Consider the following 28000-nt stretch of genomic DNA (forward strand, 5'->3'; position numbering starts at 1 on the left):
TTTTCTCTTGCGCAAAAGCGCTCAGAACCCACACTAAAAAATATACACAAAGGGAAGGGAAATACATTCTTGGTAGTTTTTCTTTTTTACCAGAAGCAGAAACAAAAAACAAAAAAATAAAATAAATGGCTGACAAATACTTTATGTATAGATACAGCAAAAGGCAATGCACAATAAAGGAATCTTTTCAGCTCCAGGTCAGCTACAGTGAGCATACTCCAGGGCACGTTGTGGAAGAGTTAGGAAGCTTGCTTTCTTGCATAATAGACGGCATTGAAACTGTGAAACTCACCGAAAGTTCGATTCTGAAAAGGATTTTTATGGTACATCTATATCAAACAAAATCTTTACTACCATTTTAATAGAGCAAGTGGGGTGCATGGCACCAGACAGTGAGGCTCTCCTCCCCCCAGCAAAGAGCTAGGGATATAATAGGATATTTGCTTGATACAGATAGTAATACTTACATTTTCTACATAGGTTGATGATATACCCAGGGAGACTGTCAACAAGCAAAGGCAGTCGCAGTCCTTCAGAGCGTCCTTCAAAGCGACCTGAGAAAAAAAATGAATGTTACTGAAAGGGTGATGATGCCTCGGTACGGTGTAGGCAATGAAGCTACATGCAGTGCCATTATTAATGAATACACTGTACATAATTATAATTTACATTTTAGATGGATTCATCGGCCCTGGTGGATAATGCTTAATTCTTTATTTTACTTTATTCTCTCGTTATTCCTCTATTTTGCTACACACAAGTTGTACTAGCTTTCAAAGTAAGCAAACATAACCATAAGCATTATTTTGCATACCCAACTAATTGCAATTCAAGAAATAATTATGATTAGCAGCCTACAATAATTATACAAAAACTCTTCGAGCTTCATTTATCATCGAGCAGCTGTAACAGTCGATCTACACATACACAGACACACTACCGTATACCTTGCGCATGCCCAACTGAGGCATAATGACTGTATATATGAACAAACAAACTGCAAATTAATAGATATTACACAAAGGTCTTTCCCTACAGACATTCAACTCTCCTCTTCATTACTTTATCCATGAAAAATGAACAACAAAATTAATGTTAAAAAGCGAAAAAGCGTTCGCAGGTTGATGAAGTCACATTACTTTATACTAGACTACTACTTTTACTATAGACCTATGGACTACTTACTTGAGTTATTTATGTCCACATCTTCAACAACAGCATCAGTTTGTCAGATCCTTATGTTGGGCCAATGCATCTCTGGCAGCAAGATAACGCTTAGCACTGTCAATTATACCTACAAAGACTTGCTTGGTATCTTCACTCTCGAACTTTAGCTCCTGTGGAACCCCCAGTTGGCTTCTTTTGAGGTTGAGAACAGACTTCTTGAAATAAACTTTTGACAGCCATTTTTTGTTTTTAGTTTGTGTCTACTATCTCGTGAGAGAGCGAAAGAAGGCGTATCAAAAGAAGAATGTAAAAATGTAAAGAATGGGCATTATACTGTCAAGGGCGTCTTTTTGCAAGACTCAAGAATATTCATTGTTGCCATTTTGTCATTTTTTGGTTGCTTCCGGTCGGAGCTGCCCACGGCACGCCTTTTTATAGTCAGCATGCTCGTTTAAGTACCCAGAGCGTTTGAGATGTGCCTGTCCTCGGCTGTGTATTTCCAGGGCAGTACATGCTGTTCCCCGCAGATACTGCACTGATGGGTACGCTTGCAATTCCGGTACCGGCACGCATCTTCGTTAAACAAGCGACAGACTTTCCCCGTGACTGCTGCATTCCGTCGAAAAGCCGTGTCGTACCGCACCCAGGCAAGTCCCGCGAACTCCTGGTGTGCCCTCGAAATAGTGAGCCATCAGCTCTGGGATTGCCGTTGGTTCTAATCTTCCCGGCAAAGCATTGCAGCCACATATGAAAGTCGCTGACCTGTTTGGGACGACGTGACGACGCCTTCTTAGAGTCATCTTCTGCAGGGCCCAGAATTCTGGAAGCAGCTCTGCCATGTCTATAAACTTCCAGTAGTCAGCTATTTTTTAGACGATCGATTTCGGATTGGAGGTAGGCCCTCCCCCACGTAGACCAGGTAAGACACCGGGTGTGTCATAGCCCATGGCAGCATGCCGGTCCTGCTCCGAGTGGCAGTGCTCCCCACCCCCGTCGAGATCGGCCGTGTGCCGAGCACCGAGGTTACTGTAGGTAAGCTGGCCAGCGCCGAGATCGATGGCCAGTAGATCTGGAGTTGTGGATTTAGCACGATACGTGTTACTCAACACCTACATACAAATTATAGTTGCTTAACTCTCCTACTGTAATCTCTTAACTTAACCCTACTTGGTAGGCAGCCTGCCAGCCTAACTATACGCCTCCTTTTTTGTATACCACTCACCTGCACCTGCTCCACGGAGAGGCATACCACGGGGAGGCATACCAACTGATCCGGAGCTATGGCCCGACGACGTAGGGAGGAGTTCTCCCAGGACCTCCCGAACAATGCCCCGGATATTACCCGCCGACAGTGTTGTTGTTGCTGCTGTCGAGGGTGGTAGATGAAGAATAGGATGACGAGGTAGACATGCTCCGCAGGATGGGGCAGCGATTGAACCAATGGCGACGGCTAGAGCAGCATACACGACTGTTTGTATACACGAGGCAACTGCTTTGCGCATGCGCCCACATGGCTACCATGCTGGGCGCATGCACCCGAAGGTCGTTTAGTCCAGTCCAATTAACCTGGGGTGTCATACAGGGGGCCCCCCTTTTTTTACATTCAGGTACTAGTGGTATGACTAGTGTCCATAGCTGGCAATTTACATATTGGTATTGAAATATTGTATGACACCCTGTCAATAATCATTGACCCCCATTGTATGTTGATGACATCATAATTATTGGCTGGAAAGACGGTCTGGAGGAAGTCAAGACTGCAAAATTCAACATTAAGGACCTTGGCGAACTGAACTATTTTCTCGGGATCAAGGTTGATCAATATACACAGGACTCAATTTGGATTGGTCAACCAAGTCACTTACTCAAAACGCAGCACGCCAGTGAGCAACACCTCCAAGCTCACCAAAGCAGGATGTGTGTGTGGACCAGAAGGAGTATCAGTCTGCGATTGGAAGTTTGCTGTATCTCTCTGTTTGTACACGGCCAGACATTTCATATGCTGTGAGCAGTTTGGCCAGATTCACCCACGAAGGAGCACTGGTTAGCTCTGAAACGATTACTTCGCTACCTGAAAGGAACCCCGAATTATGGTTGACGAGCGAAAGTCAACCTCAGGGTACGTATTTTTGCTATGTGGTGGAGCAATCTCATGGAAAAGCAGAGATGTGTTGCATTGTCGACTGCCGAATCGGAATACGTTGCTATGGCTAGTGCTGCCCAAGAATCTGTCTGGCTAAGGCAACTAACCTCTACTTGCAGACTCACCTACTCTAATGTATGAGGACAATCAATCTGCTATCGCTATGACAAAGAATCCTCAATTCCATGGACGTGATATCAAACTTCACTTCATTCGCGAACAAGTGACACAAGGTACGATCACTCTCAAATATTTCAAATATTGTCCAACTACCGAAATAGTTGCTGACATTTTGTCTCAGTCGTGAAACTTTTTGCAAACTCCGAGAGAAAACTGGAGTGGTGGAACCGTAATGTTTAAGTCAAGTGAGAAGGAGTATTAGTTATGTGTTTTAACACTTAGACTTAATTATTGGTTATTGTTTAGTTACCATAGTTTGTGTTAGGAATGTTTATTAGTCTGTTTAGTTTCCTGGAGCAGAGCCTCCCTTAGTAGTCTTTTGTTTTGTACTATAGTTCTTTGTTGTAAAGAGTCTCTGTGCACTATACCCTGCATGCATGTTATGTTTTGTCATGTTACGTTTTGTCAGTGTCTTTCTGTGATCTCTATTGTTACCTGAAACTCTGTCAAATTCAACTCGCTCGCTGTGCATCAGATCTCTTGCCAATACGCTATTGGATACTGGATCCTCAGCATCATTCGTTTCTGAACGTCTAGCACAAGCATTGCATCTGTGCATGCGAAGGTCGACACAAAATGCAGGCTGCAACACAACGACGGGAAACAATCGCTGACTTAAATTCTCATCTCTTCTATGCAATCCTCAGGAAAGAACCTCAGATCACTGGCGACCTACCAGTGTACCCGTCACCTCCTGAAACGCCTTGCTACAAGAAGAATAGAAGTATTTGTTGATATGATACGCCATGGTTGGCGATCTGGAATCAATTTGGATGGGTCCTGGCTAGAAGCACATCAAAACTCACCTGACCTCCATACTGACAGGAGACGATATTCTTTGACAGTTTTGAGAAGTTGACTGTAACCTCACCTTCAATTGAGCACTTCAACACGAATCAGGAAGATGGTTCCATTGCCCAAACGTCTCCCAGACTCGGTGAACGACTTAGTGTTCAATTGGAGCCGCTTTTGAACAGTCCATCCACTCGAAGGGAATATTCCGAAAGGGGTACTTTGACAAACAGCATGCTGAAGAAGTTCCACCTGAAGATCTAGGACTTGGTGAGCAACCGGCGAACATGAATAAAAACCCTGGCTTGTAACGACAGGTACACGTCCACCCCCCTGAAGAAGTCATGGGTCAATCTTAGACGGAAGCTATACTCGGTTGGAGCATGTCAGAAAGATGACTGAACTCTTCAATGCGTTAGCTAGCATTGATGCTCCACTATCTGATGAAGATCAAAGTTCTTTCGGTGTGCGCTTTCGAGGTTAGCCCTGAGGTACCCGTGGTGACACAAAAGGTTGTTGTACGAGGAGAGATGCCAAGGCTATGCTGAAAGGACATTGTTTGAAATTCTACCAACGAAGCAGGTGTAAAGTCAGATTCCTCAAGGGTACAGCTGATCTTGGACTACTCTATAGAAGGAGCGATGCTAAAGAGCTAACTGGCTATTCTGATTCTGACTGGGCTGGTGACCTGAACGACAGGAAGTCAACTTCTGGATACATGTTCGTGTTAAGTGGTGCTCCAGCAGAAAGCAGAGTTCAGTTGCACTACTTTCAACAGCGAGCACTCTCGAGCGCTACACAAGAAGTAATGTACGTGGCTTACTTTCAGAGTTAAATTGTGAACCACAAGGAGCTACAGCCATACTGTATTCCATGGAAGTTGTTGCCAAGACTGTGAAACTCAAGTATACTGTAGCAGCGATCAGATGATAGCAGACATGCTGACAAAAGGACTTACCCGAGTCAAGTTTGTTCCCAATATCGAGAAGGAGTGTACATTATTTTATGATGTCATATCTATGTTTAGACTTACTGCTGGTACTTTCTTGTGTATATATGACCAGCAATTTTTTGTTTTTGTTGTTGTTCTCTCCGTGACAGGAGCAGCTGGTCCATCAAGAGAGGACCCGAGTTTAACTAGTCTTTACCCGCTGAGATCGCCAGCCCGAGTGTTGGGGTGCGGACAAGCGAGCTCAAACCTATGCGGTCGCCCCTGCGGGGAATTGCTGTGCTCAGTCACACAGCACGTACTACATGCACTGTATTATACAATAATTATGTTACCAGCTGAGGGTTTGCACCTTTTGCGATCAAGGATCGTGTTTATTTACTAAATTTGCCATAGACAGAACAGTAGGAGGGATTGGAAACTACCAGGCCGCCCGGCTCGATCCAGATAATTATGCTCGCGAAGTACTCTGGTTGTATTTCAACTGTTTCTAACTCTCCTATCCACTAGCGATCACTCAGGGTACTCGTAAGTTTACACCGCTGACAAGCTCTAAGTCTGTTGTCTTTACTCCATGTCAACTTTTCTCAAATGACAGTTGTTTGACCTGGTTATTATGTTTAAGTGCTATGGTTACATGCTATGCATGTACTGCATGTTCTTAAACGTTTGCAGTATAGTCCTTCAAAATTCGCATATATAATTATGTCTCAAGTAATACGGTAGCTTTCACTGACAAAGTAACCTCGATACATGCAATGTGATTCCTATTAATTTGCTAACATTAATGTTCCTGCTGTGATGATTTCAGTAACTGTATTAGCATAATAGTATGTAGGAAGTATAATAACCTTTAGCCTCATTAGTGGTAAATGATGTTATGTGTACTGTGTATGATTATGTCCTGATTTAGTTATTGTTTTACCATAATAGCTAAGTCTAGATTGTTCTCTTTGTGTTCTGTTTGTATAAATAGCTGTTCTTATGATTAATTTATGTTCAGAGTTCCATATTCGTGAATTAAACTCAAGATATCACACCTGCTAACGTCATTTTTATTATTATGGATCTATTATCCATAAACATATACAGAGGATGAGAAGGTATTATGAGACATTAAAATGTTTCTGACCCCCCTGTCTTACAATAATATCGAGGGAGCTAAATAGCCTGCTCACTAGTTGTTTGCAGCTAATGCTAGCATTTAGTGTTCAAAGCACCATTGCAATTAACGCTAATTTGATACTCATAATGTGATTATTATGCCTCGAGGCGTAGCCGCACGAGGGATACGGTAAAGCTGACTGTGTGTGTGTCTGTGTGTGTGTGTGTGTGTGTGTGTGTGTGTGTGTGTATTCCAGCAGTAACTGCTCAACGGTTGCAATGCGACGAAAACTAACAGCTTCTATAGGCTTCTAGCCACGTTCTCTTGGATTTTGATTCGTGGATTTGCAAACTAAAGCTTCTTTCTCGAGTTATGGCTAGTTTGACTCACATTGAAGGCTGTTGCAGTCTCTTCAGAATCTTTCATAGCATCATCTGTTCGCACAAACTTTCTATTCAACATATGAGTTAGCCTTGCACTAAAGCGCTAGCTTTTTGTTAGCTACAAGACTCAGAAATATCTGTTAAAAAAGCTAGCTAGCAGTAGCCATTAATAATAATAATAATAATAATTATCATTGAACACACCAGGAATAGGTGTACATAATTATTATATTACATGTATATAGTAATAGTATAGAACTATGGTGCAAGATAGTTAGTCCAACTTAAATTCAATCGCAGCAGATAGAGTTAATTATCATTGATGTATCTTCACGCGAGTTGAAAGAAATGCGGCCATGCCTGACATCCCGAACAAAGTCCGCACAAACCATATCGTCACTGCTATAAACTTTAATAAAATTCCTTTTGATCAGGTTGTTAGCCCCGACTGCTGTGATGAGAAAACTGATCTAATGAGGGTGGATTTAGATGCTAAAGCACGTGAAATGAAGTTAGAATAAATATCTGGTATTCTATTAAACAAACTCTAAACTCCAGCAACACAATGGAGAATTCTTGTGTGACATTGACGTGCAATTGATCTCTTTGGACACACCCTTTAATTATTCCTGTGGCATGCGCGCTCATTCCCCATGTGTGAGAAAATAATACAAGATCCAGATCCAGATCCTCCTGGCAGAATCATCTTTGTCTTGAGGGCCTGGTAAGCCACAAAACACTACCATATAACAATATAGATAACAATATGCATGTACACAGGTTTTTTCTTCTTAGATATTATATACACTGAACTATACAGATCCTGGAAGAATCAATTTTCTTCTTTCTTGAGGTCCTGGTAAGCCACATAATACAATAAATAACAACAATAGATGCATGTAAATAAGTGTTTTCTTCTCAGTGACTTTATATAGATAAGCTAACTTTAATATAAAATTCATTTATAGATAACACTAATACTTTTGAGCGAAAGCAAAAACATGGCGAGAGGCATTAGCACAGCGCCAGCTTGAACACTAGTTTTACCAGATACTGTTAACAGATACCTAGCGAATTTTACTACAAAACATTGGCACCCACTTAAATTTTGTCAATTATAATTGTACTTAAACAGCGGTAACTACAATTAGTTACCACACCATTCAATATGTACCTACACTATTATACATCCGTATGGTTGGTCAAAATAATTAATGCAAATTTCCTACACTTCCATTTATAAATGTGTGCAACTTTTTACAGCATTTTGCTGATTTTCGTCTAATACCATAGCATTATAGTGTTAGTATAGGTTTTATTATAATAGTTTGTCAAAAACTTTTGCATCATATGCTTGGCTCGCATCGGTGTGTAAATGGTAACAAGATTTCTTTTCAGGTTGGCTGCAGCCATGGAACCTGAGTGAAGAAACATTAATAATTATGTATAAGTTCATGTAAATAATCTGTAAAATCTTATAATTATTTCCACCTGACGTACACTGTCTATAATAGTTGACTGTCACTAAGGAGTGTACAATTTAAATACCTATAAGTGAGAGTGTAGATGCAGCTATAATATAATTATCATCAGAGGAGGTATGTTGGGGAATTGCACTTAATGACATAATGCCCGAGGGCCGCATATGGCATGTTGCACTCGTGCTGGGCAATAACTTGCTGCGAATAATCAATTCTCGCATACGGTTTAATTGGTGTACTTATTTCTGTCTGAGACATGCAGCTCATTAAACTCTATTGTTTGCACGCAGACTCCAGAGAAACATTGAGTCAGCTGCAGGCTCAGATTCAAGCACTTCAAGGTGTGTTCATATAATTATGCGGAAAGTCTCTCCAAGGACCTTCAATTAAAGTGTTATACTCCCATTATACTTCAATCACATGCATATAGTCCTAGGAAAAACCTCACTTTTGATGCTCCTCGCAGGGATCTCAAACGGGTAAGTTTAGTATGACATGATTGCAAACACCACAATTACAATTCATTCATTTAGTCCCCACTGAAGTCATGCTCACCATCACACTCCGATTTGGCCAATGAAAGCCATCGTGGGTATGTTTTCATTACATGGTTCACCCATGCACATTATAATTATGATCATCAATTGCAACATGCAGTACAAGGATTTTGAGGACGAGAGCGAGTACGAGTCAGAGTGGGCCCAGGATTCTGACTATGATGGACCTATGTCAGCAAGCTTGCCATGCTACAAGTATGAAAGAGTTTGGTCCCCCATCATCTTTTAACACAGAAAGGTATAACAAATTACTGTCCACTGCATGTACATCAATTTTATTCATGCAGGTGTGAGGCTTTCAACTCAAAGATGAGAAACTACAATGTATACTCTAATAAAGCTGCGTCAAGTAGAGACATTGCTCTCAGCTTTGCCGTGTTGGAAGACATTTTAAAAGGAGAAGGCATATTACCCGGCGGCCGTGGTATTGTCACTACTTCTGTTCCCTTTGTCTCCACTGCACTACAATCTATGGCAGACATGCCTGTCAAAAAGAAACGAAGAGGCTCCCCCGAAAGAAAACTATTTTGATAACCATTTTGTAGCCATATGTACTTGTATATACAGCCATTCAAATGTGGTCCGAATGGAGCAACACCACCCAAACACAAGGCGATATACCAGCCAGGAGCACTCAGAATTGTAATTATCACATTTTTATGTTGAGTCGACGAAAGCATACAAAATGACACAAATTACAGAAACAAGTACAGCCTGCATCTCTCTCGAGTGTTGAGCTTAAGGTGGGTGGAGAGGTGATGACTCTGGGAAGCCTTCCCACTGGCCTATCTGTGGATCTTCTTGAGACCTTCAACCTGCGGGATGATGTCCAAAGATATGTAGGTGTTGTGTCACAAGCTGGCCAACTTGTTCACTGTGGGCAATCTGTTAAATTGGCCACCACAGACAACATGTCACAGGTACGTACTTTACAAATTAACATTCGACTTGTGTTCACACACAACCTCACACTTCTACCACACACACAACACTGCAGTATGGTATACTGGTGGCAAATGTACTCAGACTAGCATCCCATTCATCTATGTGCCTGGTCCAGAAATTTGAGGGCATCGTCTTGAATGGACAACCAATTGTCAACGAGTATGACTGCCCACTGTTGACCCTAACGGATACGATTACTGGAGTCTACCCTGTTGACATTTTACTTGAAACGTCAATAGTACATGAATGTACAGCCACTTGTGAATTTGTCAGTAACGGACCGCTCAATGTCCTACAAGTCGAACGAGAGACAATTCCAACAAACAGATTTGTATACATGCACGACTGGACGAATAAATTGTATTGTTTCAATGTATACTGCATGACGCAGTAGCTTTCATGTTGTTACTATCACTTTTGTGCTTTCAATTCTATTGCTAATTTGTTGTCTGTACTATCACTTTGCCTTTAAAATAATGACAATTCTGAAACTATTATTAAAAGAGCTTTACAGTCAGTTTCAGAATGATAGAATTTCAAGTCTGATTCAGCTCAGATTACAAAACGATACATAAGTGTACACACATTTTGAATCTGACCTGTTCCCCTAATGTTCAGATTCACAAATGATCACATGATCTGTATGCGACTGTAACCACTTCCGATACACACTGTGCCAGTTCCGATACAGAATGAAATTTTTGGCTGTGTAGCTAGTTGATCGAGTAAAACCCTGAAAGCATTTGTTGTAGGCTACCTAGTAGCTATTAAAGGCCTTAACTAAGACTATTAGATAGTAGAGAACTTGTTTCCTGCTGCGCAAGACAGAGTGCAGCCAAGCAAGGGGACAATTCAGGTAAATATTAGCTTGTTGTTTGTATAGACCATGATTACCTATGAATCTGCTTTTGCGCAGCAGGATTTCATCAGTATATAATATGTACATCAGGATTCCAGGAAAAGATAGGATCTAACTAACCTGGAACAAATGCTTTATTTATAATTAGTTTTACAAGGAAATTTCATGTTAATTGGTCACATGATAATTACATGATCTTTATTTTTGATTAAGATTGTTATGAGAAAACAAAATGTCAAATTGATATGTTTAATATCGCACACTTTTCAACGTATGTGACGTTGGTCTTTTCTTGATTCTGGACGTGCCTTAATGCACCTGAGAGTGCAAGTAGGAAATTTACTCATCATGCAAGGGTGAACCAACACGTATACTAAAATAAACCTTGTTGCACAAGTTTACACGATTAAGTACACAGATCAATGCATGAACTATGATTTACCACTCTGTGTCGCATCAATAATAGTTGAAGCATCATGGCTGAATGTCTGTATCAGCTCTATTCGTAGCCAGGCCGAGGCTACCCTATTTGAAGAGAGTCATCACCCTCAACAGGTTGTGATAACTCTGGTTTATGACATACAAAATTAATAAATTGACGCAAAAAATATTTGTGACATTCATTAACAGAACAGGTTTTTTTAGTCAAATTAACAATAATTATTACTTTTGCAGTGCTGCATATGCTGAACCTGTCTAGAAAACCTTATCCCAAGTACTATTTGCAAGCACATTACTTGCAAGCATTCACCTTGTTGCTCAATACTGCAAATCTGTCACATGGAACAAAAAAACAAGCTCCTCTATACTACATGTATGACTCAGCACAAAGATACAAATACGCTTCTGAAATCCTTACAATTTACTTTTGCGTGTTTACGCCTCACATTTGCAGGAAGAAGGTGTTGTATTTCAGTTTGAGAATGGGGACAAGTTACGTTTACGTGGCACTATTGCTACATTTTCTGCGGACAATCTTGCTGCCTGGGGTGTATGGCTGTGGACAGCACGATGCAAACTCAGGTAGGCATTAAATTGATACTAACTTGATCTCGATCATGCCTTCTTTTCTTACACAGTTTTTAGAGAGTGACTTCACACTAAAAGGTGCAGTACCAGCATCACGTCGGTGCATTGTCTGGCCCCTGTTGAATTGATTGCAGTATTTTCATATCACAGAAGGAATGGTCCCTGATGTCATGCACGATATTTTTGAGGGATAGCTAGAGCTCTGCATTCAGCACATGCTGTTACACTTTGTCTCGACAAAAGTTATGTCACTGACAACATTGAACAACAGAATACGGTGGGGTCGATATCCACAAACCGACAGTGTCGGTCTTTCTCATTGCAAACAAGGCCGTCAATGTAATTGGTATGTGCTTGATTATAATATCACGTACATGTACAGCTTTTCACATGTGGTGGCTATATAGGGCCTCTGGACTTTATTGATGCATCAATGCATTGGGAGAATTTCATCACACTACTTACGATTATTGATTTTGTGCTCCCACTGTTGCGGATGCTAATTTAGTCGGCTACGTGTCAAGGAGCTGTAACCAGACCGACCACTGACACACCCAAGATGCACTATATGATATACACCTGCCATCTTGGATGAAAATTAAGTGTCTGTTTGTTAGCTATTTCACTGTGCTTCGATCGTCATCGTACAGTACAGGTCAGCTGAAAGTTAAACGTTATAACGAAGCCTTACGGCGTTGTAACGAAAAAATCTGCGTTTATAACGCTTAGCCAGAGCATAGATATAACTCTGTGGATGTGAAACGTAGGTAGTATATGGAATATTCGTGTTCACTCACTGCAACGGCACCCAGCTGCAGAAATGGACATTTTTAGTGTTGATTTTCTTGCACAGCTGCGCACCTGTGGCTTCAGTTGAGGAGAAGGTCTGCTGTACTCGTAGGTGGAGGTAGTCTCGCAAGCAGATGTGGGGGGAGGGAATGTCTGGTCACCACTACTGCTCTGTAATTCCGTGGCACTGAGAAAGGTAGTCAATTAACCGTTCAACGTCACTCTACGACACAGACCACGTGTCACACCTCGACAGCTCTCATCAAAATGAGCTAGCTAGCTATGGCAAAAGAGTTGCCGAAGTATATCCTATGTCACTCTGTACTCGAAACAACTAAACGGCGGAAGTTATTCAGTCCTTCCCCACTGAACATGTTCGCGCATTCAGAAAGTCTTGTTTGAGGAGCACCAAAAGACTTTGGAGCCACAAGTGTTTGTTTGTAGGCCTTGCTTGAGAAGTGTAGAGAAGCTGAAAAAACTATTATGATAGCCACGGTCACGGATGACCCAGATAATTATGTGAAATCAATCAAGATATCCACCCCGGCATTTGCTTCTTTTGGTGAGGAATCGTAGTACGTCTTTATGGAAGGAGTGGTCATTCTGGATGAATCCCAACATTCATCAAGGCTATGCCATACTGGTTTGCTGTACATCATGTGCTAAACATGCAGCTGATGAACAAAGTATATATGTCTCTATAATTATTCAAAAATATGTTTTCGACCTGGCAGCTTGTATAGACATACTTAATTGAATTGTGTACTTATAATTATCTCTTTTTGAATAATTTTTATAGTCTGTGGATCGAGGATTGGTTCATCACTCTCGAGAAAAATTCTTTTGCACTGTACGCTTAAACCACAGAGGCAGACATCATATGTTCTCCAAACCGTGTGGAGAGACCTGACGTCTGACTTTGATATCATGGGACCACATTATACTAGTGACGTCACATTTTCACATGGCATCCTTTGTCGAATTATCATGGATTCAATCCATCAATCATAGTTTTAAAGAATCCTTAATGCTTAAATATACTTAAAAAACAATCTAAGCGAATTACTTTAATAACTTGTTGTTTTGACTAATTCTTTTACTTAAAACAATCTAAGCGAATTATCAAAATAAACTTGTTGTTTTGACTAATTTTTTTAACTTTTAAGCGAATTATTACGATAATTATACTAATTGACTACTACTGAAACAACATCATTACTAATCTCGATTTAGTATTGTTACTGGAGTTTAAATTGTTTCAAGCATAAAAAAATTGTTGTTTTAACGAACTTTTTTTGTAGTGCATGTAAAAATTAGATACATGTATTATTATGCTCCACCTCCATCCCTTTGAATACCTGCTCTCCGATCGTTTGACTTGCCTCCAATGACCCCCTCTCGAGCTACAACCCCTTCTCATCCTGTGATTCCGTCTCTCAACAACGGTACACAGCCAGCCCACTACGCCTAGCGACCATTCCACGCAAGAATCTGAGGATAACCAGGTACGTACGTATGTACATTTATATGCGTACATTAGTGTCAAACTTATACATGTCAACAGAGCCCTGTATCAGCTGATAGGCTGTTATCGCTGAAGATTTGATGAGTTGCTTTTCACTCTTCAACAGAGAAAGGAGTTTAATTGCAGTGGAACAAGAGGAAAAAAAGGCCCTTGATACCGAAGTGCTCCTTGAAATCAAGGCCAATGCCTTCACCTATTGACCTCTAGAGGGGAGTGAGCAGAGAGATGGCCTGGAAAAATTGCATTAGAGCAATCAATGAGTGAGGAAGGCTTTTAAACTACCTTCAAAGGAAAGACTCCTCCAGTGACAAAGAAAATGAGAACTAGCTTGCTGAACATTCAGTAGTGTGCTGTATTATGACACTGCACAAAGCTCCTATGGTTTCCTTAACGTTATGGTTCTATAAATTATGGTTTGCAGTACCAAGAAATCTAAGTTATGTGCACGTTCTGCAAACAAAGCCCTAACGATACGTAACTTTCAGCGGTTGTAGTATATGCGGTATGAAACCAAACATAGCTTCTTCAAGCATTGGTCTAACATTATCAGATTTTCACCAATGAGTGAGCGTCACCAACACTACATGTGCTATCAGATGTGTGACACTACTCGGTACCTGAAGAATCCTCCAGTTACCTAAAAGGTAAGTACAAGAACGTTACCCGAGTAAATTGTCATATCAGGAAGTACTCCAGCTTCTTTGAGCTACACATGTAACATCTCTTGAGAATTGTCCCTGTGAAACTAAATAATGATTAAGTACTCATAAAAATACTTAACTATACATGTACTTCATAATCGTATCTTTTGTTGATAGAGGGGTACTCCACTTGTTGAAGGAATCAAAGCTAATACTGCATATTGAGATACTGAAGATGAAGATATTGTGCAACATTTTTTTGTGGCCGTGGAATTAGAAAGCTACTGCAAAAAGTGATAACTGGAGAAACCTTTCAGACTGTTAGCTAGTCAATTAAAGTATAGAAAGCAGCTCTGAATTGTTAGCTTGGAAATTTCTTCAAAAAATGGTCCCATGCGCATGCCTAGCAGCAATTTGAAGAAGACTCTTCAGCTCCTGGTGCATGTACCACCCCCACCCATTTCATGCAGCACAATGTGTGCAACAGAAGGAAAGATGAGTGAGTACACAGGTATACAAGGGCAGAACTCAGCTCTGAGATAAAGAATCCCCAAAAGTTTATATTGGGCTCACTGACCCAATGCATCCCTCTCTAGCTTCACGACACAATGTCAATGGGTATTTTGTGACTTTATTTTATTACGAAGAATCCTCTACTGGTGGATCAGGGAATTTAAAGTTACCATTTATTACCTGGTAAAGGTCTGTTGTCCAAATTGAATCATGTCTGAACAGTCGCCCCCTAGTTCCACTCAACAACGATGAAGATGGCATAGAACCCCTAACTCCGGGACATTTCCTAATCGGAAGACATCTCAATGATTTTCTTGGCCCCAAAATTAATAATAATAATTGTTGCCTCATGCACGACTGATAACTCTCTGTGGAAAAAAATTAATAAGAACAAAAAAGTGTAATAAACATAATCAAAATATGGGAGTGATGTAGATGTGACCATGGAAACTCAATCTATCCTGGAAAATCCTTTATACCGATAGTCTAACGTGCGAGCACCGAGTGCAATTGGCTAATTATTTGAAGCACTTCCACAATTGCTGGAAAAATTATCATTTCTCTTTATCAACGTTGCAGTTATATTGGAATAGTGCATGCATGGTAGCTAACAGTATGCTTATTGCCCAACACGCAAGCACACGAGAGTGACTTGTCAATCATTGCAGAACAATACAGCAAGAACAAGCTGATGAGATAAATGTGATGTTGCATTCGACGTACATATTAACTTGTCATCGTCCTGTAATCTTGTTGAAGATAGAATAATTATGAGCTGAATATACTTGACGTTGGACACGGTATAACTGTGAACATCTGCATGTGCAATGTGGGAATTTTCCATATTGAGAAATAGGGGAGTTGCTTTTCTGTGCGCTTGTATACCAACTCTTATGCCAAAATAATAATAATAATTAATTTTTAATAATAATAATATTCGTCTTGTTACATTTCACATAGACGATTTCAATTTAATAACTGTGTTCAATAAACTAACAAGTTACGTATGCTAAATTTTTCAGGAACATTGTAAGTATAATTTTTATATTGGTTGACCAGCACCTGCAACAAATAGTCTATGAATGGTGGTATAATCTGTTTTTGCAATTGATCCCCTCTGAAATAACACACATTCAAACACATAGACCAAGGGTAGCCCTTGATACAATTCTTTTCACCATGATAAAACTTAATAGTTTGTCATTATAGAACATAACAGAGAATAATTATTGATCATGGCTACAATGTAACTCTCAATTGTACACTGTGACCCGTGGTCCACCTAAACTATTATGTTCTCTACTTCTTGTGTATCACACAAGCCTAGGGCTTGTATTAAAATGAATGTGAAAATGAACACGAAAGCTGCTATCGCTTCCCTGTTGGTGATTTTGAGAATCCTCTCAGTATTTATTTAGTAGATGTTGTAAACTGCTTTCTGAGCTTGAGAAAACAAAAGTTCTTTGGAAGCCTAAAAATGGTGACGGTGTTAGAGGAATGAATGACCCCCCGGTCATTCCTGTGTAAGGTATGGGGGACTCCCCCCAGGAGTAAATGACTCCCTATGTCACTCGGGAGAAAACTGCATTCCACACACTAACTGTATACTGAAATTGATTTCTCATTTCGTGGTCCACATGCAGAATAATTTTGATAGCTGTATAAATAATAATTATACTATGCATGAGCAGAATATTTTTGCAGACGCGTTGAACCAAGCTGCATAAAATAATTACGCCAATGCAGGGACTCGGGGAAGAATGGAACGCAGGTGAGCTAGTAGAATTTGCAGAGTTCACATGTACCACGTGGTAGTTGTAGCTTGAGAAAACAAAAGTTCTTTGGAAGCCTAAAAATGGTGACGGTGTTAGAGGAATGAATGACCCCCCGGTCAGTCCTGCGTAAGGTATGGGGGACTCCCCCCAGGAGTAAATGACTCCCTATGCGCACGCTTTTTAAATTTTGTTCCTGTCAATGTTGACCTGTTTTCCAAGTCTATAGAACGAAGAGCCAGGATGAAGAGCAAGGTTAGTAGCAATTAAGGTAGCAATGAAGCAAGGTCCCTGTAGTAGAGACAGTAAGTGACAGCTGAAATGTAGACCTACCTATAATTATAATTATACTTGTGAATGAAAAGCACGGTTGCAAGGTTAATATGGGAAAGCCAATTGCAAGTGTTGAGCTGCAAATCACCCAAATGTATAAGCCTCTAATAGCACACAATGGGTTGTTACTGTCTGTGGCCTCTATTCAGCAGCAGAGCATATGAGGCACCACCTTGTACGTAAACTCAAAAGTAAAAAGAACTGAATAGCCGCAAGAGACCAGAGAGATTTTCCTATACTGCCCTTGTCTCCGCCCTGACGCCTACGATGAAATGATCCAGTGTGATACGTGCAACTCTGCATTCTGCCTTACTGAGGGGCCGTTCGGACAGTGAGGACGAGGACGAGAGTGATATTGTGGTGGTAATGCACTAACAATGATTGTGTCAGATTAATTTTAAATAATTCCAGGAGGAACCTTCTGCTAAACGTGCAAAACTGAATCGTTCATTGTTATTACAAGGAAGGATGGACATCGAATTTGAAAAGGTAGAGGCAAGTCTGCCAAGGTTGATGGGTGTGTGGCGGAATGGCCCGGGGAAAAAATGTTTGGAGGCAATTCTAAGATTGATTATCACCCACGATGTTACAAAGAAACTTGATTGATATGGCTCCAATGTGTATGCACTTTTACACACACACACAATCGAAGCTTTACCATACTTACGGTACGTATAGGTAGTTATAGGCTAATTGAATGTTTGGAGGAAGTGGAGAACAGCAGCAAGAAACATGGTCTTGTAAACTTTTGCACCACGATAACTTTATGGGCCAATTAAACACGACAATTATAGATTGCATTTATGCTCGCCCCTCTTTTGTCACCCTAGTTATTTTCGAATCACTGGCATAGTTGTTTTTTCCTTCCAGTTTTGTCATGACTCATGGCACAAAACAGTCACAGGACGTTTATGTCAGAAATTCAAATTTTACCGCCAAGTTCACTGATGTTACACTGCCACTTGCGTCAATGACAGATGTAGAAGTTACTATTAAAAGGTATCTCCTCACTGATTCTGTGTTTATTGGAGAAGTAAGTGTTCAACATTGCAATTTATCTGTCTGTATGTGAGTAAAACGAATAGGTCTATTGCCGTATGAATCCAATTAGCGATTGATTTACATTAACACACTACGAGAATCAAAACTAATGCTCGCCCCATGACACGTGTTTTGAATATAAATGGAATTTTTAAGGCTTTCGTTCCACTGCTGTTTGTTTTTCAAGCACTGTAATAATTATTTGCACTGTTTTGTTTGTTTTTCATGCACTGCATAAATAATTATTGTGATGGATGTTATTATTTCATATTGCTTTACAGTGAACCGTGAGACATGTGAACAGTTGACTAAGTGATGTAAGCAGCTATACCCTTTTTTATTGATGAAAAACATGGTTATGATAAACGGGGGTCTGTTGAAGAAATGAAAAAGAAAAAGTCTAAAGAAATGCAATGCACCAGTGTTTAGACATTGCATGGTAGCCATCTCTTTGCTGTTTGGAGTTGGGCAAAATCTTGAAGTCCGTGGCGTTACTTTTCCAACGGAATTATAATATCAGAACAAGAGGAAACATTGTTGTATATACCTGTTGAATCAAATAAAGAAAGTGCTTCGTGTACAAGGATTGGATCTTTCAAGCCACAATAGCACAAAGTAAAATCAACTAAGTACATACTCAAAAGACTGAACCACGCAGTGACTAGACTATCAATCAAGTTCAAGACTGTTATCTGTGAGAGGCCGATTTATAGCAGCAATACATGTGTAGTTTTGATCTATATGCTTCGAGGGGTAGCCGCACCCGGGATACGGTAAAGCCAGAGGAGCAGGTAATGAATTAAACGCATCCAACACACACTATATTATACATGCTGTGTTTGGTGCAAACGCAAGGTGCAATATTCGTAGAAATATGGAGATGGATTGGTCAATAAATGACACCACAAAGGGTCAAGGACTTTGCAAGAAATTAAAACACCGAGTGGCAAGGGTTAGAAGACTGTTGCGTCCGAAAATTCAGTGACACACTCACTATTGAGAAGTTGTTTCACTTGCAAATAATTATGGTATCACCACAAAGTGCAAGTGCTGACAAAGTGCTAATGGAAACCGAAAGTGTGTCTCCTCAAATTTCACCCGAGAATGAACACCTTCTAGACAACCTGGAAGGTAATAATTGCACACGTGCATGGCTGAGAAGTACGCGATGACCATGGACGGCTCCCTCAGAAAACCTCACCAGTGTTCTACTGAAACTAAACATTGAGGCTCCAAACTGATTGTAAAAATAATTATTATGGTCAATAATGTCTACTTGTTTGACTTCAGAACCATGGTGAGAACTGTGCAGACAACGTTCTACTTGCCCCAAACTAACTGTGATGATTATGGTCAATGATGTCTACCTATTTGACTTCAAAACCATGGTGAGAACTGTGCAGACAACGTTCTTACGGTCAATGATGTCTACCTATTTGATTTCAGAACCATGATGAGCAGATAACGTTCTTACGGTCAATGATGTCTACCTATTTGATTTCAGAACCATGGTGAGCAGACAACGTTCTACATTAGGGCTCCAAACTGACCGTGATAATTATGGTCAATGATGTCTACATGTTCGATTTCAGAACCATGGTGAGCTGTAATTAGTATACTGCCACATTGAAATGCACAATACTGTGTGTTCGTTCACTGCATGTAAGAAGCTACTAATTTTTTGTACGTCTAATCTGTGCAGGATACATTTTCCATTATCATTCCATTGTAAACAGAGTGGCGAGTGTGGCTATATGTACTATGGAAGTAATGTACTGTTTTGCAGAATCTTTGCAATAGTATTGTGTCCGTTTAACAGATGCTTGGCGACAAAAGAGACGCTGGTGCTGTGCCTGTGCCTGGCTTGGAACTCTAGCTGTGACTGTGGTGGGTGATCAATTACCTATAATTATTGTTTTGACCTTAGAATTTGATAATCAAACAGCAGACGTATACTGCCACAACTTTATTGCTATACAACAGAATTAGCATATTTCAGTTAAACCTAGCCATAATCTCTAACAGAACAGGCATAAGCAGTGAGCATGTCATCTTGTTGGTGTTATTTTAGTGCTCCCTGATCTGTATCTTTGTAGAATCAAGTGCAGAAGAAAATTAAAATACTAATTAATAACTGTATTTTATGCAATTCCCCTTTTGGACGCAATTAGTACCCCGCGTATTGACCCGGCTCAGTTTTTGGCTCACCTATTGCCCCGCCAAAACACGGATACCGCACCATACTTCAATCTTTATTGTGGTAAATACAGTAGTACATTAATGATAAGATAAATGTGACGATGATTAATTTGTTCCCATGCATTATTTCTTCATTGTTGCTTGCAACTTGCATTGAAAGAGGCGAGTTTCTTTTCCCTGTGCTTGCATACCATTTTGTCCGGTACAACTCTGTTACAGAATGGCAACAGTTACACTGAAAACACTGAGTCCAGCTCCTCAAGGTCTGGTGGCAGCTCCAGATCCAGGACTATACATCCATCTTCTCCAGGCCTGGTGGTAGTAGCTGTTGCTCCTGCTCGCGCTCCTACTGCAGCAGCAGCTCCTCTGTCACCAGCTATACGCCCACCACCAGGTCTGTGGCATTGGGCCAAGGCTAGGGCCATACCCACCAAGGTCAGGGGCTTGGACCGTAGAGGCCGAGGATACCTAAGCGAATTACTTTAATACTTGTTGTTTTGACTAATTCTTTTACTCAAGCGAATTATCAAAATAAACTTGTTGTTTTGACTAATTAACTTTTACTTTTAAGCGAATTATTACTTTAATTCAAGATGTACTCGTTGTTTTGACTAATTAAAATTGACTACTACTGAACAACATCATTACTAATCTCGATTTAGCATTGTTACTGGAGTTTCAATTGTTTCAAGCATAAAAAAATCGTTGTTTTAACAAACTTTTTTTGTAGTGCATGTAAAAATTTGATATATGTATATGCTCCACCTCTATCCCTTTGAATACCTGCTCTCCAATCGTTTGACTTGCCTCCAATGACCCCCTCTCGAGCTACAACCCCTTCTCATCCTGTGATTCCGTCTCTCAACAACGCCTAGCGATCATTCTACGCAAGAATCAGCTGATAGGCTGTTATTGCTGAAGATTAATAAGTTGCTTTTCACTCTTCAACAGAGAAAGGAGTTTAATTGCAGTGGAATGAGAGGAAAAAAAGGCCCTTGATGCTCCTTAAAATCAAGGCCAATGCCTTCACCTATTGACCTCTAGAGGGGAGTGAGCAGAGAGAGATGGCCTGGAAAAATTGCATTAGAGCAATCGATGAGTGAGGAAGGCTTTTAAACTACCTTCAAAGGAAAGGCTCCTCCAGTGAGAGAACTAGCTTGCTTCATTTCAGTAGTGTGCTGTATTATGACACTGCACAAAGCTCCTATGGTTTCCTTAACGCTATGGTTTCATTAATACCTATAAATTATGGTTCCAGCTCCTTTGGCACAAGCTATACGCCCACCACCAGGTCTGTGGCATTGGGCCAGGGGCTAGGGCCATACCCGCCAGGGTCAAGGGCTTGGACCGTAGAGGCCGAGGCCGTGGAGCTGGAGGAGGTGCAATTAGTATCCCCTTCGATGATCTAAAGAAGTTCAAGCAAGGGATCACCACAGTTGGGCGGCAAGTTACTATTACGTCAATGCCTTGATTCACACCTATAACACTACAACTACATAGTCACAAACTAACGCGTATCGCCCATAATTAAAGCTGCGAATTTCCACGTCAAAACAATATAACTGCAATCTTCCACCCCATTATTTGCTAACTATCCCCATTTTCTTGTGTATACAAATGCAATTGGTTTGTGAGCACACGCATGAATTAATTGTTTTAAGACGAAAAATAATTATACTAGATAACCTCAAACATCATCTTCGTCATCACTTCCAGCCTCCTATATATATAAAAGGAATCTCGGGATAATGCTTCACAATCCAGTCAAAGCCAGAATGTCTGATCCCGAGGAAGAACTCCTAGGAATCCGAGACCTCAACATCCAAGAAGGATCTTCTCAACTTGCCACCAGCTGCCAACCCACCAGTCACGGCTTCCAATCCACCACCTCCAGCTCTACCAATCACCGGCACTGGCTTTACTATGTCTAGTACTACAGCAAACAGCATTCCCACTTTTTCTCGACCACGGGCACCCTTCAGAAGCCATACTCTTCTACCACATCCAGCTCCATTTGGGCCCTATCCTCCATTCTACTCTCCTTAATTTTATAGCGCTCTCCTTCCTCTGCTACCTGTACCCCTGGCCCCACTTTTCTGTGCATGGACAAGATGGACACAACGTGCCACGGCAGAGGATCAAGACGAGATCGCGAAGAAATAAAGAACAAGGCCTCTGCTCGATACGCCCGCACCATCTGGATCCACCCTCATACTCAACCTGAAACATGTCCAGCGACTAACAATTTTCCAGCCAAAAGACTGAACTATGCTGAGCATGCTAGCTTTACTATTTACATGCACGTATCTATGTCTAGCATTTTGTTTCTTGTTTATTTATTCTTTTCGTATGTTGTATATATAGATCGTCTTCTTCGAGGGATCTAATACACACACCAGCTCAAGTCGGTCTTAGGGATCTACACTAATGCTCACTCGCAGCCAAACAGCTGAGAATCCTGCCAGATCCTCCAGCTCTGTGGCAGGAAAAAAGTCCTCGTGCAGTTCTTTGACCAGGGCAATTTCTCTGTCCCAGTTGGATTATTTCATCGAAGGCCCTGAAACGGAAAGACGAGGATCGAAAGAAAAATTCTGTTCTTCATGGGAGATCTTCCATAAATTAATTAATTAATGAATAAATTAATTAATAAAAAACCCAAAATTATTATTATCGTTCGAACAAAAAAGAATATAATTATTACAATTTTCAGGAGTTCATGTAGAGGAGGATCCAACTCCCACGCATCCATCGGACTAAAAACGTCACTACACTCCAGGATCGTGCAGTACAGAAAAGCTAAACACTAAACCACTAAACATTTCTCAAATGGAATGGTTTCGTGCGCATGCCCAGTCAATAATAATTATTAATCCATGCCTTCCTGATCTAAATCCATGCATCCTGACAGCAACTCTATAGGAAATGAGATAAGTGCCCACTCACCATTGTATACCTTGTGTATGTATAGCTACTCTTAATTCTTGTCCACTTCCCTACATCTATAATTATCATCACGTACATTACATCGCCCATCGCCCGTTCTAGTACAATATCAACACTGTCCAATCTACCTCTACTCATACACGTCATTATCGCACGCTACCTACCTCTAAAATAATATACGCAACACTTTCTTTCAAGTAATGCATGATGCTGTTCCTTGATTTCACCTCTATTCTAGGACCACTACTAATGAACCCTGAACGACCAAGAATAATGCGACATTGTAAGCATGTTTGTGCCAAGACGATCGTCAGCATCCAACGAAAATGGAGGGCAAAAAGAGGAGGAGGAGCTAGACGTGGATAGTCAAGTTGAAAGCAGTGTTGTGTCAGGCTGAGTTGTCAAGGATATTTTATATAGAATGATTATAGAGTAGGCCTAGCGCCTACGGATCGATTTGACAGACGTAATGATTTTTGTATAAACCAATCAGATTGCTGTATTTGTGTGACTGTAAAACAAAGAAAAAACAGCTAGCTACTCAGTCTTCTTCTAGGGATCAAATTATGCACATATATATCATTAATGGCATCAGCCTTACCGTTTCCACTCACCAGCTCTACCAGTACCGTCTCAAGATGGCAGACCTTGCCTCGCTGAATTCGTCCTCATCTGAGCAGGAAGCCAAGAAAAGCTTGCAAGCTTATATGTACGTTATGTAGAATGATATTTTCTGTAACCCTTTCTCAGTTCGAGATATTTCGATCAGTGCCCCCTAGAGCACATTTGGGGAGTAAGCTGGATATAAGAGTAAAGATGAAGGAGACAAAAAGAGAAAGAAGGCGAAAAAAGGCCCCGGCCATGGCCACCTGCACCTCCCCAAATGTGGCCACGTCCACGTCGACCGGAAGAAGGAATTGTAAATGTCAGTTTGTTAGCTAGTCTAGCTGTGTGAATATCTGTTTATGCACATTACTTTCCTTAAAGATTTATCACGGTCAAGTGAACTTCTAGAATTATCTATTGTTATTACTGTCTATAATGTGTTCATAATTAAATTTTATAGGCCACAAAATAATAATGCAAAAGTTTATATAATATATAATTATGATAAATCGAAGCACTCGTACAGCGTATATATATACCGTATAGCGCGAAATTTTCGCGGATTTCGTGGGTTAGAATCCTACACGAAAATTAAGTCCACAAAAATTGAATTACCTGCTATAACATGCATAGATTTAAAGGCGTGGCTTCCGGTAAGCAGTCATTCCGCGAACATTGTGCAACGAAATAGCTTTTAGAGGCTAATCCACGAAATATAAGTGCCTCGAAAATTTCGCGCTATACGGTATATAATTATGGCTAGTAATTTCCGGGGGTCGAAACATTTAAGGTTGAGCAATATTAGCAATATAGCCAGTTTGTGGTAAAATAAAGTCTCGTGCTCTGATTCCCCTTACATTATTTATACTGAAAATCATTAGAATGGAAAAATAGCTATATATAACACTGAAAACAAGTTTCTTGTCCTAATTGCATTGCTCCTGGTTAACATGTATTGCGCAAGCTGGCACACGCAGTATAATTTCTGATTGTAGCCCGCCTGCCTAACCATACAGTTTACCAGGTCATATCAACCAACATAGCAGGGTGTCATACAGGGGGAAAGGGGGGATACCCCCCCCTAGCTCCAATTCCCCCCCCCTTTCAATTATGACTGAGTGTCCATAGCTGGGTATTGAAATAACAGTTAACCTTTTTTTAGCAACATTTTCTGGTTACTTTTCTCATTTCCCCCCTCTACTTCAAAATCCTGTATGACACCCTGCATAGTCTACAACTTCGTGGGTCATATGTTACAGCACTGGAATAATAAGCTGTGAACACTCACTGATATATATTATGCTACACTTGTAAACTTAGTCAAGTAAAACATGTCAAGGCATGGGAGGGAGAGGGGGTTTCTTCAATTTAATATGGCCAAGACCAGATCAGGAGAAACAGCCCCCACTCCCCCTCATCACACTAATCAAACCTCATTATAATTGTGCATCCACAACCAGGTTGAAGTTGGAGCAGCTTGAGCATAAAAAAAGTACGAGATATTGATATTGCAACCGGAACTTTGCTAAAAATGTGTGCAATGGGATGAATGAAAAAAATATTAATTATAAAAATATCATGCTATCTCGTAAGTATTCTCCAAAATATTAATGCCAAGTCAGTGTTACCTTGGTGATAATCCTGAACTAGGGATATACTTCTCATCTGTGTTGAGGCGAGGAATAATTTTAGATCTAGGTCTTTCGCGTTCAGTCTGTTCTTTGTCAATATTCGGAAGAAATTCTGCACTGATTCTGTGACACTGAGGAATGTAGTTAAATAGAAGATATATGCGTAAGTCACATTCAGAACCTTGGACAAACACAATATTCATGACAGCTACCATATAATTTTGATTAAGGCGACCGTAAAAATTGCGATACCCTTGATAGAACACAATTTTCTACCATCGAAGGCCTTGAGTCTATAAGCTCACAGTTAACAAACATGTGGCACAAATACCTATACTCGTACTTCACTGATTCTCACCTATGTATTACTAAAACGTAATTACTGTATAGCTAGAAATTTCTACGGCCCAAACAGATCAAGTGTTTCTGTTTTGAAAACAGAAGAAAAAATAGCTAAAAAAAGACCTTCTGCGGATAATATTTCACTTTCAACTGTTAAATTAGGAGTGGTTATAATAAGCATTTGATAGTGCCACACCCTAACTCCACAAAATTTACTACCTGCGAAATTTTCCAGAATATTGAATTGCACGAAATTTTCCACCAGTACGGTATACGGTACTAAAATTTAATTTAACTTACAGACTCTGTTTCAGTGACCAGACAGGGCTTCATACAGAGGGGTGGGGGAGCCTGGAAATATGAAAAAACAATGATGTCATACCAAATTGTACAGTGATTCAAATAATTATATAGATCTACATGTAGCTATAATGATTATTCTACGTGTATCAGTTGAGAAAAGCCTCTTACACACATCAGGCAGGAGTGCATACATGTATACAGTAGAACCTCGCTAATCCGAATAGAGCGGGACCAGACCCCATCCAAATACATGAAATTTCTGGATTAACAGATGTTATTAATTGATTATGAATATCATTAACGAAGACACTTTTGTACATGTATTATGATATTACTGTGGCCAGAAGGGAAGCTGCTAGCTAGAATAGTCTTTATCTCAACTTTCTCTCCAATACAGTGAGTCTTGTGAGCTCTCTTCGTTTTCTTTGCAGTGGCCATTGTCTTGAGCAGTTTATCAATAAAATTATTGCTGATTCAGCTAAGCAATTTACATTGCGCATGCGCAGTACTCTATTCTACTGACAGCCCCTCCTCTTTTTCAGTTTGCCATTTTGTCCGGATGTGCGAGGTTTCGGATTAAAGGGGTCCGGATTAGCTAGGTTCTACTGTATCCATTTTTATCTAGCACATGGTACAGTTCAAAAGTTCAGACATGCAGGAAATTACATGTATACACAAAAATTAAATGCATTTTAAAATTTAAACCATACAACATAAGCAGTGCATGTACATAGTGGGACCATAATTATAGGCTCTGTACAAACACTAGAGGTCATTGAGTAGCTTTTCCGCTTAGCAAAAAAAATTTTTTTTCAGGCGAGTTGAAGGTGTACAATGCAGTAAGAACAGTTAAGAACTAGACTAATAGTTTTAAGCATAAAACCTCCTTAGAAAATCATTCTGTAAAATTTTCAACGGCATACAGCCAGCGTCATTTCCCCTCCTCTGAAACACGGCCAGACGTTCTTTCCAAATAATAATGTTGGCGCTTGCTTGCAACACTAACGTACAGCAGGTAATTTTTGTGAGATAAAAATTTGTTGAACTCTAACAGCAGTGATCTTCGTGAGTAAACAATTTCATCTGCTTCATTACGTATTGCATTGCATGCACAGCTGAGCTATACATTTGCTCTACAGTAGTTCCTACTTTCCAAAGGTCAGAAGACAGCTTGACATAATTATGACTGCATGATTTTTTTGGAGGGGTGCAGTAGCTAGAAGTAAACTCATTTGCAGCAGTAGTAACATGATAGGGCTACGTTATCTCAGAATCAGGGCGGGACAAACAGTCACATGCACAAAACATAAGCTAACGTGATGGATTCATTGAACACAGATAGTAGATCTTGATAGCAAGGCTCTTTTGATCATTCTAAGTTAATAATTCTTTTCGGTTCCCAAAAAGGGGCCATTTTCAGTGTGCTATAATTAGAAAGACTACAGTACGGTACATACAGAGTTGATCCAACTATTGTCACAGATTGAAATAAAAATAATATATTTTGTGAGTTTATCCACACTACACTCTATTCTCCTACTAACCTCAAAAAAGGATACTTGAACGAACTGAACTAATAATAGTTTAACTTACCTATAATTATATATCTTTGGCTGCACGTAGATTGTGAAGACCAGTCTGTTAAGAGTTTTTGTCTGTGCCAAGCATCACCCTGGCCCTATGCGCACATGCAGGATGAGACTCACAGAGTTATTACTGCGGTTTTCAGAGTTCTTGCATCTCCAATGTCTAGAGCGGAAGTATGGCAAGCG

At 40.3% G+C, this 28000-nt stretch overlaps 2 long non-coding RNA genes across 3 annotated transcripts; one reads left to right on the plus strand and one right to left on the minus strand.

Annotated features, from left to right (window-relative positions):
• Window positions 1-34: 34 nt before the first annotated feature.
• LOC135341898 (uncharacterized) lies at window positions 35-27978 on the minus strand. The gene is made up of 8 exons (XR_010396684.1): window positions 27822-27978; window positions 26226-26276; window positions 25581-25714; window positions 25385-25477; window positions 6727-8137; window positions 1186-6535; window positions 468-554; window positions 35-305 (listed from the first exon to the last, which is right to left on the minus strand). It is a non-coding gene; the product is annotated as an uncharacterized LOC135341898 (long non-coding RNA).
• Window positions 8863-10185, plus strand: LOC135342156 (uncharacterized). Of its 2 annotated transcripts, XR_010396776.1 has the most exons (3): window positions 8863-8995; window positions 9045-9677; window positions 9755-10185. It is a non-coding gene; the product is annotated as an uncharacterized LOC135342156 (long non-coding RNA). The 2 variants fall into 2 exon arrangements; XR_010396775.1 differs by having other exon boundaries at window positions 9045-10185.
• Window positions 27979-28000: the final 22 nt, after the last annotated feature.

This window comes from Halichondria panicea, chromosome 1, assembly GCF_963675165.1.
Source record: "Halichondria panicea chromosome 1, odHalPani1.1, whole genome shotgun sequence".
In the NCBI taxonomy this organism is placed as follows: Eukaryota; Metazoa; Porifera; class Demospongiae; order Suberitida; family Halichondriidae; genus Halichondria; species Halichondria panicea.